Source organism: Ciconia boyciana, chromosome 6 (assembly GCF_034638445.1).
Source record: "Ciconia boyciana chromosome 6, ASM3463844v1, whole genome shotgun sequence".
NCBI classification, from domain to species: Eukaryota; Metazoa; Chordata; class Aves; order Ciconiiformes; family Ciconiidae; genus Ciconia; species Ciconia boyciana.
The window spans coordinates 44,753,774-44,776,908 of record NC_132939.1 but is presented as its reverse complement, the minus strand read 5'-3'; the positions used below and the strand labels follow the sequence as shown (position 1 = coordinate 44,776,908).

At 39.5% G+C, this 23,135-nt stretch overlaps 1 long non-coding RNA gene across 2 annotated transcripts in view; it reads left to right on the top strand.

Moving 5' to 3' along the window:
• The window catches only part of LOC140653569 (uncharacterized), a 197,207-nt gene that overhangs the window by 156,586 nt on the left and 17,486 nt on the right, over nt 1-23,135 (top strand). Inside the window, exons 2-3 of one of the 2 annotated variants that reach the window (XR_012043155.1) lie at nt 21,450-21,609; nt 22,457-22,654. This is a non-coding gene — a long non-coding RNA (uncharacterized lncRNA). The remainder of the gene's footprint in view (nt 1-21,449; nt 21,610-22,456; nt 22,655-23,135) is intronic. The other variant, XR_012043156.1, reaches the window with a different exon arrangement.

Below are 23,135 nucleotides of genomic sequence, written 5' to 3'. Positions count from 1 at the left end.
GGTTCATCCCACTGAGTTGAGGCCCATCTGGTCTCCTTGTGGACTGTGGAGGAACTTTCTCCTGAATGAGAAAAGAAATCTTATGGTTAATATTTTAATTTGGGAAATTTAATAAAATCTGTGGCCATTCTTTTTACATTGAAAATATCTGAGTATAGTCTTTATCTATTGATTGTGTGTGGCTATGGGAATATGATAATCCTGTTTTATTCCCCAGATGAACATCTACAAATGGAATACTTAGATCAGGTATAGATATTCACCTCAACTCAGAGTGACTTAACATCCTGGCAAAGAAGTGTCTGAATTAATGAAGTTTTCTGGTGTGTATGTTTTGTAGGTTACATACTTGGAGAAATGCCCTATGGAAGGATTCTCCCCCAAAAATCTTCCTATTTAACTATACAACCTTGACATTTATTTGGCAAAGATTTTTTCCTCTTAGAAGAGAAATGCTACTCCAGTTTCATTTTTAACATTCAAAAATAATTTGTCCCAGCAGACAATGCTGTAGATTATATCATAAAAGTGACGAAAAAATCAGTCAAATAATACAAAACCTGCTTAGATTCCTAAAAATGGCAAAACTTGCATAGTTTGCAACCTTTAAGGCTGAAGAATAAGTTAATAGAATAAATTAGGTGATTCTGATTGGGATTTGGTAATGTAGCATCTAACATCTGGGACTGCAAACAGATTTTTGTCAGTTATTCATGCACTACAAGGTAGATACACACATTCACATACACTTTAACTGAGCTATTATGGCTTTGCAATAAGAGAGTTATTTTGAAGAAATGGAAAATCTTTGATGTGTCATTGAAAACAGCATTGTTTTGAAGTAGCCTTCCCTGAGGATGTAGCAAACAAAATTAACATCAAACATACATCTGTGGCAAGCATTTATTTGCCCCATAATGTATATAGCTATAAGCACATAGATTCACAGTGTTTTTAAATTTGAATTTAAAATGCAAACTTGCAATTCAAGACTGTGGAAAAGAGCATTTGATAAGCATGATCCTTGTGGGGATTTTGCTGCACATTTAACTGTGAGCTTTTGTAGCTGTTGGTTTATTCCCTGTGTGATGTATTTGAAGTGCACCCTTGTTCAGACTGACAACAGATTTTCAAATGTGCAAAGTCAGGCATCCTACCATCTGATAGCCAACTGAATAACTTGTGTTAATCTTTATGCCTCAGGAAAGTTGCCGCTTAAATAATGTTTTTTAAGCACCCTCATAACTTTCATTAAGGTTTCATGGTTATTATTAATACCAGAAAAGCATTGGATACTGAGGCCATGGTTTCACAGGCCTTAACTCTGGATCTTTGCACTGCTGCCATATCACCCATCAAAGTTGGGTGCATCAGTGAGCCCCTGTAAAAAGAGGTTTATAGAGGCTTTTATACCAGATTTATGGTGCATGTAGAACAGCATGTGTTACTTAATCCACCGTAGTGTTACTTAATCCCCTGTGGAGCTTCTTGGTAAAATGGTATTTGGTCAAAAAGGTTTGAGCATACTTTAAATGGCAAACTGTTTATCTTTTATGGATACTGTGTGTAATGCAGTTGCAGCATTTTTCATGCAATTCCTTTGGTTTTGATACTGCAAATCAGTGGACCACTATCAGAACTAGCCTCTCATCTTTGGATTAGGACTGGAGACAGTCAATGGGTGATATTCCTTTGCTTTAATTGGAGCTGTGCCTGTGAAAAGATTTCAACTGGATAAAACCACAAAAGTTAATCTGTTCCCCCCTTGAAGTAGCAGCCAGGTCTATTCCAAAGATAACTAGCCATTTTCTACATCCCAGGGTAAAGCTCAACTGTGAGAAAAAGAAAGTAACTGACTTTTACCATAGAACATTTATAACAAAAATTTCCAACTAAAGGAAGAGTTAAAGGCATGTGACGAAAGATAAAAAGAACAAAATCCAACCCAGTCTTATAAGGATTTATGGAGGAACACCAGGATTACTCTCTTACACATCAGTCCAGTTTTTCCTGTTCTCTCAATGTCGTTCTGGACACTGGCTCATGCAGTGGTTATGTTTTGTCTTTCCATGTTTTCACTCTCCACAGAGCGTAAACAGTGGTGTATAGCTACTGTTCTCTTGTCCCACTCTACTCATTTTAATTCTCTCCATTTTTTCCTTCAAGACCTTGACTGTGACACACTGGATTATAAAGGTGGACCTGCAGAAGGAAGGAAGCCATGTTGCAGTGGTCCCCCTGCTCTGTTCAGCTGAGGGAAACACAAGACCTGGGGAGCTCATCCCAAACACACCTTGGAATTACAAAAATGAGGACCCCATCAGGCAAAATTGTTTCAAATGACTGGAGAATTGTCACTAGTATAGTCAGAAAATGACAAATTATAATACATGCTGCTTTTCCTCTAGAGGCTTTATTTTAAGTTGAATTATAAACCCAAGGACTTTGGGATAATGATTTGAGTTGAGTTTATAGATCATGAGACATTATGTTCCTGAGGCATTCACTCTATAGATTTCACCCACCTGTATTTAAGGAGAATTTTCCATTTTGAAAAAAAGTTTTAATTAAAAATAAGAGTTCTTTTTTTGTTTAACAAAACAAGAGCTGTTTTTACAGACAGGAGTAGCTCTAAACAGCCTTAAACTGAAACAACACAATGCTAAGTACAGAAATATATAAAAAGAGGCAGAACGCAATTTGCTGCTGTGGAGTTATCCAGAAGGCAGCGGTGGGAAATACAGTGTTCTCAGGCTCCTCTGCATGCTTTTTCCTCACATAATCCACTTCCCATGCCACTGAATATATATACACCTTATTCAGTACATTGTATACCTTCATGTGTGGGCAACCCCTATTTAGTTATGCACCCTGACAGACTCACTAAAGCAAACAATTGCCATCTTGATGAATCAGTTTCAAGTGGATGAAGCCTTGTTGCAACCCAGGCCTACAAATACCTTTAAAATATAAGTCTGGGAGATATTAAAATCATGGACTCAATCAAGATGTTGATTTTATCACATCCTATAATTTTCCCACAGTCAATCTTTCAGTGCTCTACAGGTGATAAATATCTGTTTCTATTTCTTCTAACTGCAGGGGCTAGCTACCTTCTCACCTCTTGTTTTGCAAACATCCCCTTCTGCTTCACAGCTACCAAGCACCTTTTCCCTCCCTGTGGAGCTTGCCACTTCTGTTTCAGACCATAAAAAAGGCTTTTATGACAGAAAACTTACTTTTTCATGCGGCTGTACCTATCAGTCCAATAAGAGTGAATATGTTTTCCTGCACATACATTCTCAAGCCATTATGATTATAACATCATCTATAGCTTTCTGTTTCCTGACATACAGTGAATGGACCATTTGGCATTAGCAGAAAAAGGAGAGTGTGTTGGAATTTGCATAATAATTCAGCCCATTGCTTTGTCTTGGTAGATTTTGCTCAACATATGTGGGACTTCGATACTGAAGGAACTATTGCTGCTTGGTGAGAGTAGCAGCAGATCCGAACGACCTCCTTTATATAAGAAAGAGCTGCAATATTTTTGTGTCTATACCAAGCGAAAAGAATATAAGATCCCTTGTACTAAACTCAGAAAGAATTAATTCATATAAGATGAATTAAATGGGTTAAATGTACATTTGCATATGCACATTTCTGGAACACTTGGGTTTTCTTCTTGTCATTGTGTCTAATTAAAATGTTTGTAAACAGGCAGTGTTTTTGTGTAATGTGCTATGCAACGTGTGCTTGGGGAATATATTTTTAGCCAAACTAGTCTCCAGAATTTTATATGGGACAGGAAGGAGATGGAGTCCTTCCAAAGTAAAGCAATTAGTGAAGACTTTGCTGTAAGAGACACTGATAGTGGCTTATCTTGCCTATTATACTGGAACAGCAATTGCTGCACTAAGAAGCTGGACTGGCCCAGAGCCAGCCTGAGAGAAAGGGGACATTGTTAAAACAATCTGAGAGGAGACACTTACGGTGTATGGAGCCACTTACAGATAGGCAGCTTCAGAATGGAGCAGGTACAAGAAGATAACAAAGTTGGAGCTGTTGCAAAAGGAATGGAGTTTTAGGAAGATGTTTGTGAGAAGAGATGATCCAGATTTTTTTTTTCTTTCTTGAAAAATGATGTTTTTAAAAAGCAGACACTTCCTTTGGAAATGTACCAGTCTTGAATTAAAAAAACCCCTACCATGCTTTCCGACAGCAATGGGAAGAAGGGGATAATGAGTAACTGATAGGTTTGTGGGTAGGACACTGAGGCTCTGAAAGACCTTGGGGGACAAATTCACAGCTGTACCTATAACCTCTCATTCCATATTGCACAGGAGTTCTTTGGCTGTCAAATGAGTCTTGGGAGGCTTGCCTCCATGAACTATCCAGTATTTATACAAAGTGAAACAACTCCAAGGCGTCAGGGGAACACAGGGGACAGGGAAGGAGCCATACCCAACGTCTGACAGGTTTTTAGCTTAATTCATTATTGGCAGATAGTGAGATAACCCTGTCATATATTTGGGTATAGGAACCTAAATGATGTTAGATGAGAATAGTTTGGTCAGGTTACTCTCAGACGCCACTTGACAACTCTGCTTAGGGCAGACTACAAGAAACTTCAAATTAGCATAATATTGACTCAAGTTGCAGCTTCCAAGGGGTCTGGTAATTTACGAGTAATAGATACCTGAAAACTCATGGTAGAGGATCTTGGTAAAAAAGTCCCTGACAGGACAATGGGGAAGGCAGAATGGACTTAAACTTCCTAGTGCAGTTTTGATACAAAGCAAAGTGTTTAATAGTATAAACTATACTGATATACTGAATGCACGGCGGGGGGGAGGGGGGAGTTGGGAGGAGGATGACTGAAATGCCTTCTACGTTTGTATGTTGTTAAAGTTATTGATTCAAGTGCAAGTTAATTTCAGTAAACCAGGAATGACACTTGAAAACAGAATGGAACCAGGAATTCTGCCAAAGAGAGGAATAATCATATAATTTAGGTATATGTCTAACACTGTCAGAAAGAAAAATATTTCTGCAGCTGGAATGCACCCCTTTGCAATACCAGAACTTAGAAAAAAAAATTCATCCTGTTCATGCCTAGTGCTCAGTTAAAGTCGAAAGGTATGATGGAGAACCTTGTAAAATCCTAATGCATTATTTATGTAAAGTAAATCAATTACTATGCAAGAAAACGCTCCTATTAAACTTGTCTAGTAGTTGTACACAGGGGCTGTTCAGTTTATGAAATGCTGGCAGTCATTTTTGTTCTTACAACTGCATTATCAAAGCCGTCAATCCTCACTCCTTTTAACCCCCTTGTGGCACTAACTGAACATTCAGAGTGTCCTCCTTGTATTTCCAGCACTAACTAAAGGCTAATAAATTATTAGTTCAAGCCTTTTTTTTTTAACCATATAGCTCGATACACTGTGAACAGAGAAGACAAGCGTAGAGAGCAGCAAAGACATTTGATTTCATTAATATTTGGCAGAGCGCTTCAGCATGCACTGAATTCAGAAATTACTTCAGAAAATACAAAAGGCTTGATTTTATTTCATTATTGTTTTTCATTAGTTCCTAGATAAGATGTTGAAAGTTGTTTGATCACATCATGCATCATGTAGAATTTAATGATTTATGGTTTAATTTACCCTAATTTTGGCTTGCATTGTTATTAATTGTCTTGAGTACTTGAATACATTTGGACTCCATGGGGTGAAAAGGGTATTTGAATTTTGTTTGGGTTTTGCTTTTCCCTGGCAATAAATAATAAAACAAGGGCGGTCCTCATCTAACTTTATTATTTTTCCTTAGCCTTATCTGAATTTGAAGAGGAATAGAATAACAGTTAATGTTACACAGAAGCCACAGTGCTATCTTCCTCTTACTGTTTCTGAAGCAGTAGTATGCTTTCAAAGTATGCATTAATTTAAGAAGTATTACTGTATCTATTCTTTTTACATTTCCTCTTGAACATAAAAGCAATTTCACGAGTGCTGAACCTGTCTGACTTCAGATTCAGTTTAGAGAACCCAAACTTTACCACTGCAGCCTTTCTTACAAGGGGGAAAAGGGCTTCTAGAGTCTCTAACTCAGATCCCAGCTCTGCTTTTTCACAAATAATCAATTATGTTATAGAAAAAGAAGTGCTAGCTCCAAAGAGCTTCCAGACTAATAGACAGGAGGCAGGAAGGCAAGCAGGATTACAGGTCTGCTCCAGGATCAGTCACTGAATACACTGCTTTCCCGTCCTCCTCCCACTCTGTCCACTTTTTCTGAAGGGAAATGGAGGGAGGGGGCTTGCAGCTGATGGAGTAGAGTACATCTTTTTGAGGGAAAATATATACATCTTTTTCTAATTTAACTAATTAATTCTTGATACAGTACACTACTGAAATGTAACTGTGTGTGAAAATTTTGCAGTGTTCCCAAGATGATAATGCAGTAACCTGATTTAAATACAATAAATCACATACAAATAATAAACCCTGCTATGTCATCATCTTCTTGGAAGGACATTTCTCCCTAGACAGAGAACAGACCCAGTATAAACAGGAGACAGCTTCTTGCAATCTCAAACAAAAGAGCAAATAGAAACAATTCTGTTAAACACCCCTGAGCCAGATAAAGAGTCTTTGTTCAACCTTGGTGAGCACTGATCCCTGGGAGGAGATCTGTTGGCTCCAGTAATGCTATTTGTATGACTAAGTGCTCAGCCACACAAGCAGGGATTACACAACTCCGTGTTAGAGCTCACCATAACTTTGTGAGACATGTTTAACATTTATCAGAATGACTAATTTCTTTCCCACCACACTGCAGAATACCACATAGGACATACTAGTTCAGAGGTCGAGAAGACCCAAATGGTTTTGCCAGTCTGGTACAACATATTCCTTTTTTTGTCAGTATGTGTTCTGTGGGAGAGTATTTGTATGCACCATTTCTACATGAAATGAAATGAAAGAAGTGGCTTTTAAAGGCCCATTGGAGACCAAGATAGCTACTGATGGTCTGAACGTTACACGAATCATTAGTGTCTCTGAACATGCATGTCTTCCCTATAGTAAACAGCTGCTTTTAAAACTGAAGCAGAATATGCAACTCAAGAAATACTTTCAATACAACACAGTTCCATGGAGGTTGATTTGCTATTGAGAGCTTGTTTTTACTGGTTAGTCCAATATACTTTTCTCTGGGTTGTCAAATTACTTTCAGCTAAGAATTACTACTTGGGATTTTTTTTAAATTGGGCAAGTAGCTTTGTGCTTTTTTACACAAGAAGGTTCTGCTGCAGAACATCATAAGCATGATATTGGCTAATTATGACTTGATTTATAGATCTGCAAATGGGGCAAGAGAAAGTCAGCGTCCTTCTTCAGTTCCTCTTTTCCACTTGCTTATACAGATTAGAAAGTCAATACAGCTCATTTTCAAAAAAATATACTAGGGAACACTCAGGGGAGCAGCCCCATCACTAGATCAGAGATGGTGACAATATGAGGGGTGTGGAAAGTTACCTTAGCTGCTGGCATGGCTGCAGCCGGATTATGAACAAGCTGTGAGACTGTCTGGAGCTTGACTCTAGAAATGCAGGAATAAGACTGGCTTGCTTCCCATCTGGAGCAGGCAGGCAGCTTTAACAGCTGACATACAAGAGTTTCCAGGGCCTACACTGTTGCAGTGTACACGAGTGTACTGTTTTTACAGAAGAAGAGATGAATTTACTTGTATGTATAGGCATATAGCTGTACTCTCTGCATGAAAGAAAGTAGCACTATAGGGGAAGGAAATGGATGAGAAATAGAGTTCTCGCTACCTTTCTCTACCACTAGCTAACCTAGCAAGAGAACAGTAGTAAAATTCTGCTGAGGTTGGTTGAGAGTGAATTGGTACTATCAGAAGAAAGACCTTATGCTTCAGAGGTGTGTTTGAGTTGTAGCAGCCCTCTGCTCAAATCCCAAGGTGGTCCAGTTTAAATGCCATACCTTGCTCAGAGGTATGTATAAAACTGGTATTTACCTCAAATCTTCCTAGTTGTTTAGGACCATATTCTGAAACAGGTGAATATTTTATCTGTAGGCTCACAAAAGCCAATAACCCACAGGTAGAGGTACTGTTTAACATGAGACAGGCCTCTACGGAGCTGTGTGACACAGAGTCCTTAACATCAACATGCAGTTAAGAAAGTTTTGTTCTCTTTTCTGGCACTGTAACAGGAGGTGAGAGTTTCATTGGTTAGTTAAATTTAACTGATAATTTTGCATGAATAAAAGACACGACTTACCCTTGAATTCTTTGGATATGAGTAAGTAATGCCCAACTGTTTCCAAATATATTTCAAAGCATTGTTTTGTGTCAACAAGTTTATCTGAGGTGAACTGGCAAAAACTGTGTTATAGTTTTCCCAAAGCTTCTATGCCAATTGGTTCATCTACCCATATTTGGGTACACGAGGAGGACTCCATGCTTGAAAACTAAACTCATGTTTAAGAGACAGATACTGCAATTGCAGTTAGCATTCTGGCGGACTGGCATTTGGATACTTTCTTTACATTACCTCCTTTGGCAACTGTGCCAAACTATGAAAATTGTGGAAGTTTTTAGACTTGTTATATTAATAGCTCGTTTTCAGGATCTGTAGCTGGAGTATCAAGACAATACACAGGTACGTGAGTCAAGGATGGTTACAGGTTTGCACATTGTCCAAACTAAAATGGAGGTGGGTGAAGCTTTTATTTATTTAAAAAAAAATATATGGAGTTCTTCGCAAATAAGAATAAAGGCTTGCCCATAAATGTTATTGGTATCTTATTTAGCTGAGCGATTTATACTGTAGTCATCCCTACTTTAGGAGGATGTCCAAGATTAATTAGGTAGTCATGGCAAGACTCATGGACTCATAGCCAGGTAGAGTTCGTTCCATGGCTTTCTGATTGTGCTGCTTACTATTCATGTCACTGGATAGTGGGAAAAGTGCATGTAATAATAAAGCCATAAGTTATACATTACTGCAGAAGGAGCAAAGATTAGAGTGTCTGATGCATCTGGTCTCAAGGGGAGAAAGTGAAATTACTTTGTGAATCCTCTACACTTCCAGTCTTGGCATAAGCATGCAGAGGAATGTTGGAAAAGTCCTCTGTATGTGTGACTCACTCTATAGGCAAGTGGGAAGAGGCAAGCAAAGTGATGCTAACAAGCTTATATTTAAGAGGGAAGGAAGAAAAATTATCAAAAGATAGAGAGTCGTGCACAAAGGACATCATGCCATTGTGGTCAGTAAAACTGAGGAGAATCACTATGATTAGAGGTGCATCAAGGAGTCTGAATGTAATTTCACTATGAGCTGCTGGGATTGCAGGGGAAGAAAAAGTTTGAAGGCATTTGATTTTTGCTGAGAAAACTTTAAATTTGTACTGCCAATGTTTAAAATGTATTTTAGAGAAGTTCAGTGTTAGTAAAGATCAGTCTTTCAACTGATGCTATTCATAGACTAATAACAGAGCATCTGTGAGATGTGACATACCCACTTATTACATGCAATTCTGTGAAAAAGCTGAACGTCTAGTTTTTATTGAAATCAATGGAAGTTGTGAATGTTCTGCTTCTTACAGAATGGGTTTTTATCTGAAAAAGGGGCTGTTAAGCAGTGTGACATTCACCTTCACTATTGTAAATGTTTGTGGAAGAAATCTATAGACAGCTCTGCAGTGAACATTGCATCTCTGTTATGACCTGGGGGGATAATATAGGATAATTAAAATGGTTTATTATCCTAAGAGAAGCAGCGTATCGTTATTGGCATGCAGTCATATCACGTTATAGGCTGCTGTTATAAACATTATTACAACAGAATAATTCACTGTGAGGCTTCAGGGATCATCTCAGTGCCACCTGGTTCTCGCAGGAAGGGTGCTAGCAAGAGAGGGGGAATTTTTCCTGGATTTTGTCACCTAGAGCATCAGCTCACAGTACACTGCACTTCTAGCAGTCCCAGATGAAAAACTTGCCAAACAGAGAATAGTCAAAAAGCTTATCGATTAAGAGGGATGGAGATTCTTAAAAAAAAAAAAAAAGGCTGAAAACCATTTGTCAAAATGCTGGCATATCTTGATTTGTTTTTCTAAGAAGATTTTGTTGAGATCAGCCACCATTTTCCATGGTTAGGCTTCTCAGAAGAACCAGTCTAAAGAAGATGCCATGTTAGAGGGGCTTCAGTAGAGTTTAGGTCATACAATTTTGTCCCTAAGAGACTGCATGTTAGATTGGAATGTTTAAGTTCTTTTCATGTCATACCAAATTTTGTTTTGGCATACATTTTTATATTTGCATTTTTAATGTTTTAATGTTTTTTTTATTTTAATTATAAAATCCAGGATATAAATCCAAGTCTCAACCCTGTGACAGTAGGCAATAAACTCTATGATAAATTTTTTGTACATTTCTTTGCAACTTGGATAATAGCCTTGCCACAATTATTAACTGTTAGTCTGAATTTCCTGGAGCTCATTTAGGGCAGCTAAAACCCACTGAGAAATATTGAAAGGAATGGAATCAGAAATTATGAGAATTATTGTGAGCATAATTAGTAAATAAAATATATCTAGCAAATTATTTAGTCCATTAACTAACTAAACAGGTCAATAACTAACTAAACAGGGCAATGTGTTTGTACAGTGGCCATTTCATGGTTTTGCTCCTGATTTCGTAGCAAACAACATTTCAGAGAAGCATATTAAAGAATGGTTACAATCTGGTTCCTCGATATCTAACTCACTTTCTGTTAAAATCTGGGAAGCGTGATATCTTCATGACCATCTTCTGTCCTAACTATCGTAAATCTTACTAAAGACTCAAGATTTCTTCCCAAAGCTATTTATGCAGCCATCCAGCTGTGTGATACCATCACTTTTCACGTCCATTTTACTTGCTTGTCTGTTTCTCATTGTGATCTGAATGTTTTCATATTTTTAGGTAATTCAGCCCTCTTCTATCCCAAAAGGTGACAGTCTTGATTAGACTAGGTTAATTCAAAAGATAAAACAAATCTAAGTAGCTTCTTTAAAGTGATGTGCTGAGTTATCATAAGTTACTCCACTGTAACCTGCCAGGCATATTAAAAGCAAAGGACATGCAAGTGACTAGCAGCTAACACAGAAGACATTCAGCTGAAAATGTCTTTAAAGGCCACATATCCTGGAAACTATATTTTAGAAGGTGCTTTTAAATGTTAACCAGTAATGGTATCCATGACCCCACAAAATACACTATTATGCTATTATGGTAATTTATAAGCAACTGAACCTCTATATACAAAATAAAATCACTGTGTTAGTAACCGCCTTTTTTTTATTAGAGACAGACAAGCTCAAACCTTTAATAATACCGCTTTATTTTCTCCCCTCCCCAAACCTTCAGCTGGATTTTGGGATAGCCAGAAATGTTCTTGCATGTAAAATGGACTGTATAAAAGCTCCCTGAGCATCAGTGGGACAAGTTCATATTTTTGATTCATTAAATGAAACTCTTCTCTTAACCGTATGGCTTTTGCAATGTTAGGGAATTAACTAGATTTTCTCTTGGCTCCTGTATCAGCAATAAACAGCAGTCAGCATAGTTCTAATTACAGACTGCTGTAAGACAGAAAGCAAATGCAGATTCAGATTGATTTACATATTGCATGAAGCTCATTTTGCATTTTGATAGTTCTTTCTCCTAGATCTCTCTGAGCTTGTTTTATTTCTTCTTTACCCTTCAGTGCTTTACGATTTCTGTGCTTACATGATTTTATTATCACCTCTTTGCTCCAACACACTTCAGTTGTGTTGGAGCAATATCAGCCCGTGGAACCTGGACAGTTTCTGAGTGGTTTTGCTTGCTCAGACTTCCTCCCACCTCCACCTTGGGACAAGGCACAGCCATACACCTCCTCTACTCCTCCACCCTGGTTTCCATGGGAGGAAAGCTCAGGTGCACAGCTGAGATGAGAGCTGCAGCATGATCCAACAGGTACTGATCTCAGCACCTAGGGAACCACCTCCCCTGAGGTGTTACATCATGTCGCATCACGAAGAGCGTGGAAAAGTGCACTTTTCATGTTTCTGTACTTGTCAATGTAAATCAAAAATAGAAACCACGAAATACCATGGGGGTAGTTGTTGCTCTGCTCTGCAGTCCAAATTCTGAAACAAGGGTTATGCTCAGGAAAATAGGTGCAAGAGTGCTTCTACATCTTTGTTCTGAAAAGGCTAAAAAGCAAAAATAGCCATCCACATTGCTAATTATCTACTAAACTGCAGAGCAATTCTGAAGGGTACAAACTGCTAGTTGTTGTTTTTATGGGTAACATAGTTTGAATAAAGCACCAGCGCACAATGGGGCTTATATTATTGTGTTGGCAAATGCAAAGTGGGAGGGAAGCCATAACTCTCCTGCTATACACAAGCACACATGCAGGTTTCCTGCGGTTCTGACATACAAAAGTCACGGAGGGACGTTAGATCACTCACAAACTGGTAATAAAGGCACCTTACCCAACAGTGATATCTCACAGTCATCCTAGGGAACAGTTCCCAAAATAAATATTGACAGATGTGTAGATAGTTTTGAGTTATTAATGGGTACATGGTTTCTTCACAGATAGGGTACATTACATTAAACTTCCTTCCCCCTTCAGAGGATTCCCTTTCCCTTCAGGGAATTCAGCTTCAACTGCTCAGCAAGTTGCCCAGCCAGCTGGGATGCAGGCTCTCCCGCTGGTGTACGGCTAGCAGTGTTAGGCAGCAGAAGGAACATTTCTGTCCTCTGGCAAATCTCAGCTCATTCAGTCCCTTGGGTCCTGCAACCCTTTCTTCTTAAAGAGCACAATAGCTTTTGGATCACAAGCTAAATCATCCTTGGCTTTATTATTTCTTAACATTACACGTGTTAGCTATTCATGCTTTTCTTTGTTGCAGTGTCTTTTGAGGTATTCTTTGTGACGCTGAGTATCATTTGTGCCTTCACATACTGTCATGTGCAAGAAAAACTCATTAAAGAACAAATTCAGACACAACGTCTCATTTTTATATGCTTTTCAGGTTCATTGCAATTGCATTCTCTATTAAGTTGTTACTATTCTTGCCTACTGCTTATAAAAATACATCAGTATTATTAAAATTTAGTGTACCAGAATTACTATGAAGTGCTTTGGACTTTTATCATCATACTTCCTCGTTTCAAAAACTTTTAAAAAAAGCCTCAATGTAAGATTCAGTCTGAGGAACTGCGATACAACAAAACTTGATTCACTAAGTGATTTCTCATAGCTCCTGCCTTTCTATAATCCTTTTCCAAATTTCAGTCAGAGGTCTAGGCAGTGGTACTAAGGGAACATTTTTTAATTTCCATTTCCAATGACAGTATTTGAAAAGCTCATATAAACCCCTGCCCTCAAGCTTCCTTCCAAAACAATTGGTATGTAGATGTAGTAGATCAAATAGATACTACTACCTGGACAGCAGCATCTATGAAAGTTTGTGGGAGACTATGGTCTGAGTATCACTCAGTGTAAACGCAGATGCTGCTTTATGGAAAATTAGCGTAAACTTACTTCCTAAAATATCTATTTCAGATACTTTGGCCAGAACACTGAATCTGAGCTCACATTACTCAGTCAAACCAGATCCATATCTTTCTGTTGTCCCAGAAGTCTTCCTCGTAGATGTAATCTAATGCCTCAAATGTGCAAGCATTGAGAAGGATCAGGAGGTTTCATTTGAGGCTAACTCTAAAGATTAACTAAGGGTCTGTTGTATTAGTTCAAATACTACAACTTTATTATTTGTAATTCTCTTCAGTAATATATTGGGATTCACCCAAAAAACCCCTCAGATTAGCCATTTTTAAGCAATAAACATTTTGGATCATTTCATCAGTAGTTTGCATTATTAATTTAGAACCTAACTTACTTTTTGTTCATCAATGTTCCTGGATATGAAGCATTTTCAAGGGGAAGATAGTTGATCCAATGCAGCTAAATCATTTTAATTCATGCTTATCTGGAATACCAGTGTGGAAAACTGTAAGTAGGAGTTAAGTGACAAGTGCATAATTAGGTGCAAATTGCTTGCACATTTATATGAAGTAAAACAGTCAAATATCAAATAATGAAATAAAAGAGCTTTTAAGGAAGACTATCAATATTTAAATGCCATGACTGCCAAATAATCATTAGTCATTTTCTGTCAGCTAAAGTATAGGAGTGAATTTTTGACAATGCCTCTTGGATTAATTTAGATTTAGCCAGGATGTGAAAATAATATTTCATGAAGGCTAGAAGCAGCTTTTTCACAGAGTTGTACCCATGGGTACTATAAAATGGGGTCTAGGGAGAATAAAAACTGTCTTCCAGAAGTTTTGTGTTTTGGGATTAAGCCAGAAGGAGCTAAGAGCCTTATGAAATACTGTGCCTAGGCACATAACGCAGCACTGTAAATGACACTATGAGGGCTAGACACATATGTTAAGTTGAGCAGTGCTGAGCTTTTCTGTGCCTAAATCCCAGGTCTCAGTCTATCAGCTTAATAAAGTTGACTTTGAATGCCTCAAAATAGCTTTGAAAATGGAAGAAATCATTAGAACATCACCTGCATAGGAATGAATATATCTCTGGGATAGTTTTATTGAACAGATGCCAACTTCTGCTAGTAAGCAAAAAATTTATTCTAATCCACCATGAAATTGAAAACACACAAGTAAAATGCTATGGCGTTATAACACAGAAAAGGCAATGAATCATTGCAGCTATCTAAATTTATGTTATTTCATAATGAAATAAACAATCTAGAAGAAGACATTAAAAATACAGTAGGTAAGTGTCCAGTGAAGACGGTTTCTAAAATCTGTAGGGCACGTAAGATAAAAAGGAAAGGTAATGACCCTGCAGCAAAGCCTTCCTGTGGTAGAAAGATGACAGAAATCTTTGCTCACTGAGTCATCTCTCTGAAGTTCAGGGGTCTGTTTCTTTGCAAGTCTCTCAATGGTACACCTCTATCAGATGCAAATATATTTATACAGCCTCTGCTATGCCTGGGCTGCTGAGGCCCAGCAAGATGAATACTAAGAGGTTCAAAAGTGATTAATGGACCCTAAGAACACCAAGCTTAAAGGTTTAAATCATGGCTTTTTGAAAGATTCTTTTTTTTAACTTTGAATTCTCAGCATTTGTAGCTACTCCCCTCACTATAAACACCAATAACCGTGGCATTAAAAAAAAAAAGAAGGATGGGAAGGAAAACGTAGTGTTTAAAAATTATTTGGTGCTTCCTGCATATCCTGAGCTCCTTTTCTTGGAAAAACAGTTTAAAATTTTTCAAGTTAAGACACTTAAAAATGCCAGTCATGTTTTTAACTCTTGGCCTAAGCCACTTGCCCAAGACAACACAGGAAACCTGTGGCAGAAGCAAGAGAAGAACCTGGATTTCCTGAGCCTACTCCAGTATTGGAGCTAAGGGATGACGTGTAAGTATTTGTAGGATTTTAGGTCTTTATGGTGAAAAACAGTGCCTGGTGAAAGATCCTGCCTTTCTCAGTGACTGGTATCATTCTGCACAGTGAGTCTTTAGAAAAACAACTTAATGGCTTCACGTAGCAAACCACAGGGTTTGCTTGCTTGGGCAATGCTGGATGTGTCTGCTTAAGGGATTCAGGAAAAGAGTTACAAAGGAGTGCAATCACTCCACAGACGTATGACACTGGGCATGAGCCTACAATGAGCAGAGCTGATAGGCAGCTACAGTCTCTGAAGCCTTCTAGTAAATCTTCTCCTGTGTTAAAGTATGCTTCACTCACATATACATTTGAGGGGCCTTTGGGTTTATGAAACATATAATTGCATTATGACTTTATTCCTGGCATCATCCTTTTCCTTGAAGAACTACGTTACAAAGTGATGCATTAGGACTGAAAACAGCGACTGAGTGTTTTCTGTTTTGATTTAAATCAGCAATTAAATCCATCCAACACCTTTCTAATTGACAAGCAGCAATTTCATGTGGTGTAATAAAGGAACAATGACAAGACAAAGGACACGGCAACCAGCTAGCAGTCACCACGGTAGCAACAGAAACATCACGGTATTTGTGGGGAAGGCAAAATAGAGGCTCTTGCTTCCAAAGTTGAAGGTATCCTCTCACAGTGCTCCATTTTAATGGGTTTGTCAGACCAACAATAAGTTAATTTAACTACGTGGCAATCTACCAGCTCATCCACAAAATCATATTGTCAGTGAGTAAATATGAAAATGATATGCTGTGTTGTTAGTGAAGAGTTGGATTTATCAAGAAGAAGAAATTAAGGACATGCTTTTGCTAATCACAATTCATACCCATAAATATTTGCTACTGTTTTTCAGCAGATCTAAATATATCTTCCTGAGTGAATATGTTCTATTAGCTGGAATTTTATTCTCCACTTCTATCCCCAGAGAATGTTATCCCCATTCGCTTATCTGACTTGGAAAATGAAATCTTTAAGCTTTGCCTCTTCTATAAATGCCTTTGCTTCTCCTTGGCATTTCCTGCCACAATGGTAGACCCTGCTCTATCACAGCACTCTCCACTGCTAACACTATCCCTTGAGCTCTCAGGGGCACAAACTGATGGTGTGGTTATACGTCTAGTTAAGCAGACTTTCTTGTTCTTAACTTTTCTTCAATCAAGAGTGAAAAAAATTGTTATGCAGAGAAGAAAATAAAAATTAATACAGCAATTCATTCCCACTGAGGCCTATTCTCACTGCCGGCGCCTGGCATAAAGGCTTCTCAGGTGATATCATCTCTGATGCATGAAGCAACATTGTGCTGGCTTATGAGCTCAAGGATGCAGCCAGTGTATCAAGCCATGTGAGAAAAATCCCAGGTGCAGCAGGTGAGTATGCTCATGAACAGGGCTTTTCTGAGCGCAAGATACAGCCAGATGGCGAGCCCTTGATGGACAAGGTCTGGCACATTCGGTCACAGGGGTGAGAAGAGAGTGAGGCATTTCTGCAAATGCCTGAGAGGGAGCTTCAGCTGTGTGGCAGCAGAAGTCAGGGGTTAGTTACGTGAGATCACTTGTTAGACTTGGTGTCATAGGGAGCACAAAGACATACTCACATATAGTGACATAGTAGACTAGAAAGATCATTACATTACCTCCCTTCCCCAGCCATTACCTCCTCTTCATCCTCTCCTTCCACAATGATGCCTACTCAGCACCTTTATAATTAATGTTTATTAATCAGTCTGCCAGAATTGAAGTAGATTAAAGAAGATTTAAACTGCAAACTGTAATAGCATTGAAGGAAACCAGAGGGCAAATAAATGCTTTCAAAAGCTAAATCTGGGTGTTGATTAGTTATCTGTGCGATCAAAAGGCCGTGAAAAAATTAACCTTGTAAAAGTGGAGAATATTAAATTATTTTCTGAAAGTTCACATCTAAGTTACTAAAAAACACTCAGATTCATTTTAAAGGTATAGTGCGCTCCTTGTTGGCTTGGGCACCTAGAGTGTTGTTTATCTCTACCTGTATGGAGCATCTTTGATCTGGATCTGTGCCTTGTTTCCTTTTCGCATTCCTACAATCACAAGAAGTGATTCAGATCCCAGAGCCTGTTCTGAGTACTTATTGCATGCCACATTTCCATACTTTCCCAGTACAGAAGTTGAAATGGATTCACACCCGTCCCTGGGAATCTTGACATTGCACTGTGCCAGTCTGTGCAGAGATTGTTCTATCACAATAAAGATGTGGGGTCAGCTCATCAGCTGGTATCAATTGGCATAAATCCAAAGTCTTCGAAGGAACCAGATACATTTTTGTGTAATGGTGGTAGAAATCAAGCAATTCAAAACTAGAGATAACCCTTCCCACTACAGACTTCCATGCAACTCATTCTTTCAGTAACTGAGAATTTCATCCACAGGATCTGTGAGATGAAATTGCACTAGAAAGGGACTAGCTATTTAAATAGCCAGCATTACACACAGGGCCTAATAATCGTAGGGAAATCTCCAGTGGTGGAGGCAGAAAAGAGTGTTCTCACAACAAAGAAAATGGAAAGAAATTTATGAAGTTTATAGGCTGAGTTTTTGAAGGTGAAAATTACTAGGTTACATGATTAAAGGCTCATCTCCATGAACATGAAAGAGGACAAGGCACCATGACGGGGGCGGGAAGCCCAATAACAGTCCCATGATCTGTTACACCCAGACCCATGGTCTGTTACACACAGACACCCATCACCATGGCTCCATGGGAGAGGCTCTGTGGAGCACCTTTCAGACTGAGAGGGGTTATTGCCTGCAGGGGTATGACACTCCATATGGGATGGGGGAAGAGCATTTTAGGATTGTACAGGACATTATGGGAAGTTTAGAGGAGGAACCAGAGGGATCAAGGTAGATTCAGGAGGAACAAGTGTGGGAAAACAAGTGGATAAAAGGGTCCAGTTGCATGTAACTAGGCTGCTGGTCAATATGCTTGTCTGGCCATTCCCGTCAGCTGATCAGTGCAGTCTGTCCCCTCTTCTTATTAAACTCAATTTCTAACTGTTTTTCTGAGTGAGGGACTATTCTGTGTGCCTGTGTGTGTATGTAGGTCTGAGTGCAGCAGCTGCAGCCAGACCATGGGTCAGAGGGGCTGTGTGCCTGGGGTGCCAGCAACTGGAGAGACCAGAGTCTGTGCATACTGTGTGGGTGCGTGTGCCAGCATGTGATCACTACCGAATATCCAGCTGGACTAGCCAGCAAGTAGAGCAGAGGCTTGGGAGCCAGATGCCAAAGCAGCAGAAAGTCGGGGCTGTATAGTGGAAAGACCAGAGGGTCGGCAAGTTGACTACTAGCGAGACCAGGAGGTCCAAGCCAGCTCCTGGGGGTCAGCTGAGAGACCGGTTTGCATGCGTGTGTCTGTGCATGAGGCAACAGGAGACCAGGGAACTCAGGGCCAGCTACTGGGCAGAGTGGGTGTCTAAGGCCAGTTACTGGAGGATTCAAAATGTGTGCGCGTCTGTGTGTGTGTAGGTCTCAGTACTGGCAGATGGACTTGGGCTGCTGGCTGCAGGGGCTTGCATGTCCACATGCCAGCAATTGGGGAAACTGGGGGTCCAGGGGCCAGCTACTGCAGAGATCCATGTCATGTATATGTATACATTTCCCACTAACAGACCTTCACCTTGAACTGCTAGAGAGAGGGACAGGATTGGCAGTCTGTGTTTGCATGAGTGTTTCTGTCTGTGTTAATTTGTGTGGCTGTCCGTGTATATATGTGTATATCATGTATTTGCACGTGTGTGCTGAGGAATACAGGCCACTGGCTGGACCGAGGAAGATGGAGCTGCTGCAGCTCTGCCTCTCAGGCTACTGGATTCAGCGGCTCATAACAAAGGCAACCAATACCACATGTGTACCAGAACCAGGCAATTTATCCATATATTAAGGTATCTATCATTATCTATATGTTTGAAATATATCTGCATGGTTAGAAATGGCACTTATACTCAACAAGACTTTTCCAAGATTAAGTCAATTTGAAAAATGTCTGTGACAGAGAAGTTTGTATCGCCAACACAAATTCCCTTTTTAAGACCATAACTGCATAACTATCCTTGTGACCACTAAAATTATTCTGCTTCACCTAAACCAGACAGTCACTTCCAAATACTGGAAATCACACAAATGTCTCTCTCCTGCTAATGGGAAGAGAACCCACCAATGTGGGAATGTTTGGGAGCCATCCTGTTCTGCACAAAGCAAACCTGAGTCCTTGGAAAATTTTACCTGTCATGCCCAGTCAGATGCTTTTATGTAGCAGTTATATAAGCCAATAGCCATGGCATCAGTAGATTGAAATGTGGACCTTGGCTTCTGGGTTTTTGTTTCATTTTATATATAAACTGGAACACAGGTGGGTCTATCTGGACATTTATTTTTACTATCACAAGACAGTTCTCTCCAGAAATTTTCAACAACTAGGCAGTATGTGATGAGAGATAAAGGCTCTCAGTGTGAAAAAATCAGACATACCCCAAGACAATGATCTTCAAAAATACAGGTTTAACCAACTGGCTTTTAAAAATCTTCCTACAGGGACTCAGCCTAAAGAGCAATACGATACAAGTGTTATTCCTGTCCTTAGGAAGTCTAGACATCAGCACATATATTTTATTTTTCAACACTCACACAAAAAATTACCTTGCTTATCAACACTGCATATGGCCCAGAATTACATGTATTCACGGAAAGCTGTCTAGTTTTTGGCCATCTGGTTCATCCTTTTGACAGTGCAGGATTGTTTCCAGTACTGTATCTAAGGCATTAAGCAAATACTATTAAACATCTTAATAGAAACAGGGAGAACCTGAAATGAAACCAAGTCTGATAATCTACTAAGACTTTGAAATGATGAAGCATTTTACATGTATAGCTTTTTCCTATTTTTAAAATTTTTACAGAAAGTAAACCTCAAGTTTAGACAAGCCTTATTAGTTCTAATAGAAACTTCAATCCTGTTGATTTGGGCTATAAAAATCATACCTTCAGACAAACCACTTAAGGCTATGAAATAAACTCTACGTATTTTTGCAGTCATGCAGCATTTGTGGCAACAGTGTGGAAAACACCCTCTTCTTACATTGAGATTAGTAAAGAACAAAAGTGCTGTAGTCCTAGTGACCAGCTTATGTTACAACATAAATGGTGACTGTTACAGGTCAGATCTTTTCAAACTCAGGGAAACAGATTGGTTTGCCTGCTAACCTCCCTACAGCAATAAGACTAAGGTCCTCAACAGCAATACACATTTGAAATCAGATCTCAAAGTAATAGTTGAAAGCGGTCTACTCTAATGTTGTTTAACAGATGTAGAAACTGAGACAGCAAGAGGAAAAAGTATTTGCTATAGTCACTGTGCAGGTCTGCACCAGAACTGGAAAGAGACTCCAGTTCTAAGTCCCAGTCCAAAGCCTTGTCTTGTAGGTCACGTTGCTAAATTTATAGCAAATTATTTTATATAAAAGTCATACTTAGCAATGTAATTGGAGTCACGAAGAGTGCTATTTTCCACGCAGTCCCATTAGTAGCCTAGGTGAACATCTCTGCCAGTAACGTCTCAACCCACCACCTAATTCCCCTCACATCTGTCACAAATGCTGAGATAATTAAGTTCCCATTAACATTAGGCACACAGGTGATGAATGGGTGAGAGATACGTTGTAATTGCTGGGAATGAAGGAAAAGTTCGAGTCTGGTCTTATACCTTGAGACCAGAGGCCCCTTCAACGCGCTCCTACTGGCAGAGACATGGTTTTTTGGAGCTTGTCCTTCCTTGAAAGAAGTGGGGATGCACAACACAAGGAAACCAGGCAGGGGACATTGTCTTTCCTTTGCACCACTCAGCAGCTTTCTGCACCACAGAGACAAGAAATTGGAGAGGAGCCAGTGTACGGCCAGGGGATTGCAAGGATCTACTGGAGCAATCAGCTGTGTGAGTTTAATTGCAAAGTGACTCCTTCAGCCAGACAACAATTGTCATCCAGACCTCAACTGTTCCACTTAAGCTTCTTTTAACAGCTGGGTGAGGATCTAAATATGTGAGAAACACTATAAATGCTTTACTTTTAATTACTTCTCCAGTCTTTTCTGGACAACAGTTTAATTTTGACACCTTCACAAGTCATAGTGGAGGCAGCCAATGAGGACACAAAGGCAGATATGTAATTGAGAAAATATATAAATTGTCTCTTAACCTTTTAGAGGTAAAAGGAAACGTTAATAGAGTAAAAAATGCTTTCAGTAATTGAATACTTGTTCAAGTTTTCATTAAGCAAAGATCCAAACCAGGCATTATAGTTTCACTGAAGTGTTTTCAATTTGACAGATATTTCTGAAAAATATTATTTCCAGGCTGACCTGAAAGTTTGAAAAGGAATTCAGTTATTCAGGGACCTGAAATGAATTATGATGGTTTTGTGTTGGTTTTTGGGTGGTTTTGGTGTGTTTGGGGTTTTTTTGGAACTTCAAGCAAAGCAGATACTGTCATAATAATCCTTTCTAGCTGGGCTTAACCATACCCTTATCTCAGAGTTTACAGACAGCATTAGGACTCCTTAAGGAGGATGCTGATGAAATGGGTTTCTGTGGCAAGGTTTCGTTAGTGGGGGGCAAGGGGGACTCCAGGGGTGGCCTCTGTGAGAAGGGACCAGGGGCTGCCCCATGCCAGGCAGAACTGGTTCCAGCTGACTCCAAAACAGACCCATGGCTGCCCAAAGCTCAGCCCATCAGTCAGGCTGGTGGCATCTCTGTGAAAACATTTAAGAAAGGGTAAAAAACACTGCACAGAAGCTGTGACAGAAGAGCGATAAAAATGTGAGAGAAACAACTCTGTACACACAAAGGTCATTCCTGTTCCCATGTTGGAGCAGGTCGTGAAGGACTGCATCCCCTGTGCTGGAGCCAGGGAAGACTGTGAGGAGGAAGGAGTGGCAGAGACAAAACGCTATGAGCTGACTGCAACCCCCATTCCGCAGAACCCTGCACCGCTTGCAGGTGGGAGGAGGAGGAAGAAGAGTCAGGAACGAAGGAGTGAAGCTGAGCCTGGGAAAAAGGGGACATGGGGAAAGGTGGTTTTAGTTTTGTCTTTGTGTCTTACTAGCCTACTCTATTTTTAATTGGCAATATATTAAATAAATCTTCCCCAAGTTGAATATGTTTTGCCCGTGATGGTAATTGCTGAGTAATCTCCCTGTCTTTATCTTAACTCATGAGCTTTTCCACTTTATTTTCTCATCCTGTCCTGCTGAGGAGGGGGAGTGAGAGAGCGGCTGGGTGGGAGCCTGGCAGCCAGCCACGGTCAACCCACCACAGCTGGTATGGTGGGACATCAGAGAATCAAGCACAGGGGACATAAAACTACAGTAACAAAAAGCCTTCCCTTGTCACTGGTTATATCTTCCCTCATACACATATTTCAGTTCCTTGGAGCAATAAAAGTAACATTTGGAAATAAATACTAGAAGAAATAGGGAGGTTCAGGAGCTGACAGTTGCTGCATACCTGTGTCATTTTATTATCCAAAACTATGTGCTTTTGGCTGAGACCAGC